Below are 9027 nucleotides of genomic sequence, written 5' to 3' on the forward strand. Positions count from 1 at the left end.
TATGAGAGTCTTCCTTTGAAGTACAGTAGCAGGCTGTATTTTCACCAGCTTGAATATTTAATACAAAGATTAGTAGTTTTGTGTGAAGTAATCTCACAATAACACATTTTAAAGCTGAAGGGAGGAGGCAGTTGTGACCTTTACATTGTTGTAAAACATACACTTGACCTTCTTGAAACCCTGAAATGAAAATCTCTCTGTATTTAAGTGTCCAGCATTGCTGCTTTCTTTGGATCAGAATTTCACTCCTAATCATTGATGGAACTCTACCTTCAACATAACAAACTTCAAAGTATTGTTCTTCCATTCCAGTAAAAATAAACTTTATTTTAAGAAACAACAACTTACAGATCAGACAAACCAAGATGGCGAAAAGGCTTCTTGGACAAACTTGAGAGTTTGTTTCTGGATAGATTGCTATAGGAAAAGAGAAAGATTGCATTAATTAGAATTGCTGCTTCTTACACTGAAAATACAGTTGTTGTTTTTTTTTTAAAAATTAAGAACTCAAATCAGCTCTAAAAAGCCATTATTCCTTTGACTTCAGTTGAAAAGAAATGGTGCTCAGGCTCGTTTTATGGCTTGATGAGTTTCAAGGGTTTGAATCCAGTCTGCATCTAAAGACAAATAAATTCAAAACCAAACTCAGCAGGGGTCAATATTTTCACTTTTAGCACTTCCATTCACTGCAGAAAAGAAGCAGATTTAACTGTGTTTCAAAAGTATTTTGTAAAGTCCAGGTGTTAATTACATGCTCAATTTATTCATAAGTGAAATGGGTACATCTCTTTCTTTGATGCTGCACCAAACTTTGTACTCACATAAGCCCTCCTCACATGCTAGGACACATTCACATTAGAGCCTTTCAGTTACTCTTTTCAAATTGCATGTACCCTATGCACCCACATGGAAGATCAAAAGGAAAACTGTAAAATGCCTATATTGGGCTTTTTATGACAATTAAGCATTTAAGGTTTCCAGTGGTAATTAAGTGAAAGGTCCTCTCCCATTAAACAGAGCAAAGAAATGTCCATCTGAATCAGAAATAGTTCTCTCCTCCCAGGCTTACAAAACTGCTTTCTCTACACCAAAACAAAGAAATGCTGGTTTTCTACAGCCTTATCAGTCCACCAGTTAAAGACAGCAAGAGCTATAAACTGAGTAACTGCCAGCAATACAGTGCAAATCAGTGTTATGAGCCAAAATACCACATGAGTTTTATACGGTACTATAAAGGTGCCATAGGGGCTTCACAGTTAAAGTTGCATTGCATTCTTAAAACCAACAATTGAAACCTTTTTTTTTACCCCTGACTAAGGAACACCATGTTTACTTCCTAAGCTTTCAGTCCTTGATCTCTGAGTACAAGATAATTCTCAGAGAAATTATATTTTGGAACTTCTACAAATGTTTAGAACAGAATCTTTAAGAGATTTTATGTATTATATTTCCTCATTGATTCCTTCTGTCAACAGCCTGAAGCTTATAAACAGATTAGTCCTAATGTGTGAGAACAAAACAGTTGAACTACTCTTTAATTAGTCAGGTGAACCAGCCTGCCCTATGAAAGATGCTGGTGGAAATACCTCATGGACCCTGATCAGATACATCAAGATTACAGTACAATTTGCATGTAGGACAGAAGTTACGCTTAAGTAAAAACTGCCACTACTATTTTTTTCCTAATATGTATAAGCCGTATGTTGGGAGGCTGAAAGAAGCTGAATCCTCATATAGATAGGCTTTGTCCCCAGCACCAAGGCAGTGTGAAGTACATCAAGCCACATCTCTCCGTGGGCAACTCTTCACTCACTGTGCAGAACCCCTCCAGTTCTGACACAGGCAAGCAGCACATGCAGATGCCCCTGTGGTATTATGAAACACGGCATGCACCTGCTTCTCTTACCTGCACAAAAAGTAAATCCCACCTTTCCCAAAAGAACGATATATACAGTGGGCTTTACCTGAAGACAGGTGCCCATGCCACTCACTACTCTAGTGGGAGGCAACATACTGCAGGTTGTGTGATGACCAGCTTTGACTCCTGGCTTCCACACAATAGAGGACCTTGCTCTCCGATATAAGAACTTCCTAACCATACGATGCCATCATCATCAGAGAAATCTCTATCCAGATGAAGACATACCATTTTGTGTCATCTTCCCTGGCACCCTAATGGGAGAGCCAGGTTCAAGCTTCCATTCCAGACTAAGGCAAAACGAAGGGGTTTTGAAACCCTTTACCACCAATATCTTCTAAATGCTAAAGTATCACAATACAAATCTGAAAATAGGCCACAAATATCATACATAAGAGCCCCAGTCATCCTTTGAGATAGTATTTCTCTTTTTTCTTTTAAGAAAATAACACCTTAAAAATAAAATTTTCAATAATATCTTAAATACATACAGACTGGTTCTGGGAGAGTGTTTACTGCTAGCTACCCAGCATGGACATAACAACCCACCTACCCCACAGGCAGGACTGAAGTCCCATCTTTCCTAAAGATTTCCTTCTGGCTGTTTGCATGTTTCCTTGCTCAACATACTCTTGGTCATCTAACTCATCTCATCTCTTCATGAGTTGCTGAGCTGCCTGCTTCAGAGCTATGAACTCTATCAGGCAGCAGATTGTGAGAATTACGTGCTGTCAAAGCTAAATCTTCTTGTCATTCAGCCTCAGGCCAGTCATTGCTTTTCATAGAATCACAGAATCATTAAGAGTGGAAAAGACCTCTAAGATCATCAAGTCCCATCATCAACCCAACACCCCCATGCCCACTAAACCATGTCCTCAAGTGCCACATCCATGTGCTTCTTGAACCCCTCCTGGGATGGTCACTCCACCCTGGGCAGCCTGTTCCAATGTTTGACCACTCTTTTCAATAAAGAAAAAAATTTTCCTAATATCCAGTCTAAAACTCCCCTGGCGCAACAAGAGGCCATTTCATCTCATCCTATCACTAGTTACTTGGAAGAAGAGACCAACACACACTTCACTACAGCCTCCTTTCAGGTAGTTGTAGAGGGCAATAAGGTCTGCCTTTCAAGAACCTGCGCTGACTGGGCCTGATCCCCTGGTGCTCCTGCACATGCTGTGTGAGCACACTTAAGATGAACCACTCCATAATCTCTCCCTGGTAGAGGAGGATTATTGCAAACCTTGAGGCAGAAGAATAGCCCTTACCTGTTTAGATTCATGAGCCAGACTTCCTGCCTAAATGTCACCAGATACATTACTTTCTGAAAACTTTGTGCAGGTATGAATGATCCCACATGAGAGAGCAAAAAAAATCTGACAATTTAAGTAAAACTATGAGAAGAATAAAGAGTCATTATTTTGTTTTTAACAACTGCAGTTTTGAAAAATCAAAAGTATCTTGATAGCTTTGTCTTTTCAGATTTTTACCAGTTCTGCTTGATTCACACCAAGAAAAGGAAATAAAAATGGTACAAAAAGAAATTAAAAAATCCTGTGCTATATTCTTGATCATGTGTTGAAACTTCTAATGCTTCCAAGACTGTAACCTTTTCTCCCATGTAGTTTAGCACTTTAAAGATTTCCAAGTTGACAACGAATTTAATAGAAATTTTTCAGATTACTGTTACAGATTCATCATCTTAGATGACCATAAATTGAAGCATATTGAACCAATTTGACCATAAATTTAATGTTTCATGCAATTTTCATAAACTGAGCACTTTGTATTGGTTATAGAGATGCTTGTTGCAGTCTTTTTAATTCATGTTAAGTGAAAAAACACACTACCAGGTTTCTTATGGAGTAGTTTAGGACCACAATTCCACTTCCATGGAAAGAGAATATAAATTAGTTCCCCAATTCAACTATACACAAAAAAATCATGGTCGGCAGCCCAAAGAAGACCCAACTAGGGTACTAAAGCCTTTTTTTTCATTTAAAAAAAAAAAAGCGCAGCTTGGAGTACACAGACTGGCTTCAAAGCTATAACTAAGGAGAAAAAACCACATTCAGTCAAATGTGTGCCCGTATTTTACATACAAATATCAAGTTCATATTAAACTAGCCCTAATTCAGCTAAAAGCAAACCTGTGGCAATGTGAGGACTGCAAAAGCAGCCTGAGAAGCTGCATAAATAGTCACATAAATATTCACATAGCTAGCAACACAGGCATAGCTCTGCTGCCTACAACACTCCTAGCAAGAGGAGGCGAGGAAGAGGGAAAAGACTGAAGGAGAACTGGGGGGAAGAAGTGAAGAAATGGTCATTTTGCTACACTCAGTCTCCCTCCACAGGCAAATGCCTGCTCTGCCTACAGCTGGAGCCAGCTCTGCATGCAAGCAAGGACAAAATCTGAGCAAGGTCTCAAGTGGCATAATTTCGCTGCCTTACCTAAACCTGAACAGTGTGGAGATACAAGCACATCCTAATACCTGGAGCTGTATGTAAACTACACTCACAAACCTATGGTTCAGCAACACAATTATACACAGACTGGCAAGAATAGCTATTTTTTAACTTACTGGAAATACACACTAGCTGTGAAATGTATTTTTATGTTTAAAGGTATCCACAGCACACCATGCATGTATATTACACAGGTCCATTAAAATTACTGTTAGCAGTAGATAAGCTTATAAATTACAGCACTACTAAACTAAGGCTGTTTAATAGCTCATTAAATCCAACTGTTGTTTCATTTGAGTCAAAGGTCAATGAGAATACCAGAATTAGATAAGCAAGGCTATTAATTGCATTTAAGTAATACCCGTTATAGCATTTATTTTCCTGTTGTTTATGTTATTACTCAAATCTTCTCATCACACATAACTCTAGAAAGATATCTGGGCTACAGAAGTTTTCATAAGAATATTAGGTAATGACAAAAAAGGGCTCAAGGAAATATGTGTTAATAAGTTCCTTATAATCTGATACTCTTACATGATTCATAAAATAACTACTACGTTCATATAATAACTACATCAAAGTATTTTTGTATGACTAGCAAAATTAAAGCTTATACAGTTACATCAGTCTTCAGAAAAGTGTTTGGAGTTTTTATTTTCTTTATGGGATAGTAACAAAGTGTTGTTTCAAAATAAAATGCAAGACTTCTCAAAGATCTCTCTCAGAGGTTACTCTTGCAAAGTGAAATTATTTCAGCTCTTAATAGTTTTCACTGTCCCAAACACAACAGGGGCTGTACTTCATTCCCAGCGCAGTCAACAGGAGTCTTATTACTGATGACAAGCAGCAGTGATTCAACTGGGGCTTTCAGAAATATTTTAGTGTGCACCAAGACTTCCCAGAGAAAACACACAAATGCATTTTTTGCAGAGATAATAGATCTGCCTCAGCAAAAATGTCTCCATACTTACTGTTTTGTCATGTGCATACAGAGCAGGTGGTGCCACTTAATATTTTCCATCTTATCCAGGCTTATTCTGTGTTATGTTAACATTACTAAATTCCCACCAAAAGAAAACACAGTACGAGACTGAATAAGCTTCTGGTTCATAACTTAAGTATTCTGGGTCACAACTCCATGTACATCAACCAAACAGATGTCAGTCAGCTTAATTTGTTTTTAACAAGCAGCTTCATGAACCACAGATCTAGTAAAGCCTGCTTACCAACAGATACATATTCCACATTTGACTCTGTGCTCCACCTGAAGCTCTTCCTGTGGCTGAAGTATTTTAAAGACAACTTGTTCATGTGGATTCTGTAGTGCAGGTCATATATGCACAATTATACTTTTCCCTTAAGTGGAAACTCTCAATATGGTCTCCCTGTTCTGTCCAATGGTCACTTGTATAAGTTTTGGTTAGAGGTAACCACTGGGGACACAGACAATTTGTGACCACATTAATCCCATTTCCCTAAGGAATCTGGCAAAAAAAAACTATCAAGAGGATTCCAACAATTGTCTTAGTTACCTTTTGCAGTGTCTATTCGCCCATACAGCTGGGAAGGTCTTCCAAACCTCTGTTTACATTGCTCCAAATTAAACACATTATTTCTAAATCTGTACTCATGGTCATGGAGATAACCAATTGCCTTCCTCATCATAATTGCTCTTCTTTCAAATATAAAGAAATATATACTCCTTTCAATCTTCTCTTTATTGGACTGAACATTCTCAGCCTCTGAGTTTCTTTAAATTATTTGCTTTACAAGCTCCTTATAGCTCTGTTGCTCTTCTCTGTAGTATTCTTCAAGATGCGTAGATTCAGTGTCTTTATCTGTATACAGTATTCTGATAGATGCCTTCCTAGCAGCTAAGGTAATGGGAAAAGATGTAAAAATCTAACGCAAAATCCCTTTTGATCACAGACTGAATTTGCTTTGTTCTGCCACATTATGCTGAGATTGTGTCCCAGTACAGCCACTAAATCTTTCACTGCAAATATGACCCCATAAAGCATATGCACTTTGCTTTATGGAATTTCATCTTTTACAACTATAATTCATTGAGCAATTGTTACACAGGTTAACATACAAATTCAATCTAGAAGATATTTCCTTTATATCACCAACTGATTACAGTAAAAACTGTTTAATTTATTAATGACTATACGAAGTATATGAAAGCCTCACAGGCTGACAAGATCTGGTTTACACTGCTCCAGTGACTGTTGTACATCAAGGACAGCAGTTACTGTTTAGGCAGACATGGACATTAATGTCCACTTCCTTACATGAAATAATTGCCATTCTTTGAAAAACACAGGTGCAGAAAGTGATTCCATTTCATTAGCAAAGCAATCAGTCCTGTGCTCATTTCAACAGTTCTTCCATATTGCAAAGAAGTATCTTACAAGCCCAAGGCTTGGCCTTTTGTCTTCCTGATCTTATTAGGACTTTAACAAAAGCAAGGAGTGAAGTGCTAAGTATATCTAACAAAGATGGATAGAATGAAAACACATATTTGGCTAAAAGAGGGTACTTGTGAGGAATTGAACCCTTCACATGATCTCAGTGTTTTGTAGGTCTAGATCCACTGTTTCCTATCTAAGTAGCAAAGTAAGCTACTCCATGTCTGTTCCACCAAAAGGCACTACAGTCCTTTCGGGACATGTACTAAAAAGAAACAAAGTCTTCCATTTTAGCCGATCATTTTTCTCTGCACCTTTATAAAGAATTTTGATCAGTTCAACCTTTGCTAAATCTGAAGTGCAGGTAATCCAGAAAAACACAGTCAAACACCTGCACAGGCACCAACTCTGCTTCCTGAAGCCCATGAACCACAAACTGCACTTGGGTGTGAAAGTAACCACATTCTTATATTCTTCTTTGGGTGCATCAGTTCAGATCCTGAGTGAGCTTCCAAAGGGAATCTTCTGATCATCTGCACGACTCAAGCCACAGTCTTGCCACAGTCTCTGGGCACGCACACAGGTCAGATCACGTGAGATGTGCTTCATGCATGCATCTACTGCACTGCAGCTGCTAAAACCTGTTCAGCCCACTGAATCACACTAGAGCTAGTCAAACCCTTGTCACTGGGCATGATGTATAGTGTGAACATCATACCCTTGGCACCAACTCACTCAGCTGAGAAAGGAGGAATTTGTGCTACACTACTTACCACAAAATGCACAGCCAGAGTGCATTGTTAGAGACAGGATAATGAACTGGATGGTCTTTTTTGCCATCCCACATTATGTTCTTACGTTCTGTCAGTTCCTTACCATACATATCTTATTCAGGGTCAATTAATGACAGAAGACCATTTTAAGTCTGTCTTGTTAAAACATCTTATATGAAGGAAATAGTAAAAGAGACAAATAAATTAACAATAAAATAAATTAACATGAGTATGGTAGTCTTGACTTAGAAAGTAGATGCTATCCTTACTCACATGTATTGTAGATTGACATTTTTCACAAATGCATGACGGGACACAAATCTTAAGCCTGAATCCACTACGGTCCTGTGAAAATACATAAAACTATTGAAACATTTAATTTAAAAAACAATGGAAAGCATAATCGTAATACTGATTAAAATAAGGGCATGGATGAAATCTTAACAAGGCTGAACCTCAAGATCTACAACTGTCCTCTATAACACACAAAGCTAGGCTGACACTCTGATGAGGTCTCTACGCATTTCTATAAAAGAATTTTTTTAAAAATAGCTTTATAAAATATGGATCTCATATACTCACAGATTTTTAAGTCCAACATAAAATCCAACTTCATTGTCATTGATGCTTTCTAATCTTCGCTGGTTTGCGATGTAACTGTTGAAAAAGCAAGACAGAAAAAAGTATCAGAGTGGATTCTTCCATCGCTTTGATTGTTTAGAGATCAAGCACCGATGTCTGAGTCAGCAGTGATTGCTAACCTATTGCAATTAACACTCAGATCTAGTTAGAGCATCTGCACAGCATAAGTGCTCCTTAAAACCTTGCCCATCATTTTAATGGTACTTTGTGGGACAGGGCTGGAGGAGAAAAAGTTGAGTTTTACACAGAGGAAATGAAGCCTTGTTCATCAAAGAAGGAAGTCATTCTGAAGGTACAGTAAATAAAGCTGCATTACAGTGTGATAGTTTTCCAGGACACACTTCCCTACCTCATGGATTTCACAACAGCAAAAGGACCAACTTTAATGGTGGCAGGGAGCTCCCTTCACTTACACTGAGGGGAGATCAGACTGCCCTTGTCTTTCTCTTATGTTGTTAACAATCACTTGTTAAACTTATTTTCTCCCTATACCAAAGTAGTTTCAGTTCTATTGACGAACTGTGACAATAAGAAAATTGAGGAAAGAGAGGCTGTACTTCATGATGTTACATAAACAGAAAAAGAGAAATTAAGAGAAGAGCAACAATCATAGCAGACCATTTGAAGTACTGAGGCCTGAACAACAGGCCCTGAACCAAAGTTGACCTCTAGATGAATCTCACAACCTAACAATGTATCTAATATGCACAGTATCGATCACACATGCAATGTAGTATTTATCTCTATTTTGCTATTTCAATGTGAATATATATATATTGATGAATTGTGAATATATATATATTGATGCCAATCT

General features: G+C 37.9%; 1 protein-coding gene across 1 annotated transcript in view; it reads right to left on the reverse strand.

Annotated features, from left to right (window-relative positions):
- The window catches only part of LOC104538031 (BDNF/NT-3 growth factors receptor-like), a 73626-nt gene extending 65398 nt beyond the window's left edge, over window positions 1-8228 (reverse strand). The window contains exons 1-3 of the mRNA XM_010181078.1: window positions 8154-8228; window positions 7845-7916; window positions 349-417 (exon numbers count right to left, since the gene is read on the reverse strand). The gene's annotated coding sequence lies outside the window, so the exon portion shown is untranslated. The remainder of the gene's footprint in view (window positions 1-348; window positions 418-7844; window positions 7917-8153) is intronic.
- Between the last annotated feature and the right edge of the window lie 799 nt (window positions 8229-9027).

This window comes from Mesitornis unicolor, unplaced genomic scaffold (assembly GCF_000695765.1).
Source record: "Mesitornis unicolor isolate BGI_N332 unplaced genomic scaffold, ASM69576v1 scaffold28483, whole genome shotgun sequence".
NCBI lineage: Eukaryota > Metazoa > Chordata > Aves > Mesitornithiformes > Mesitornithidae > Mesitornis > Mesitornis unicolor.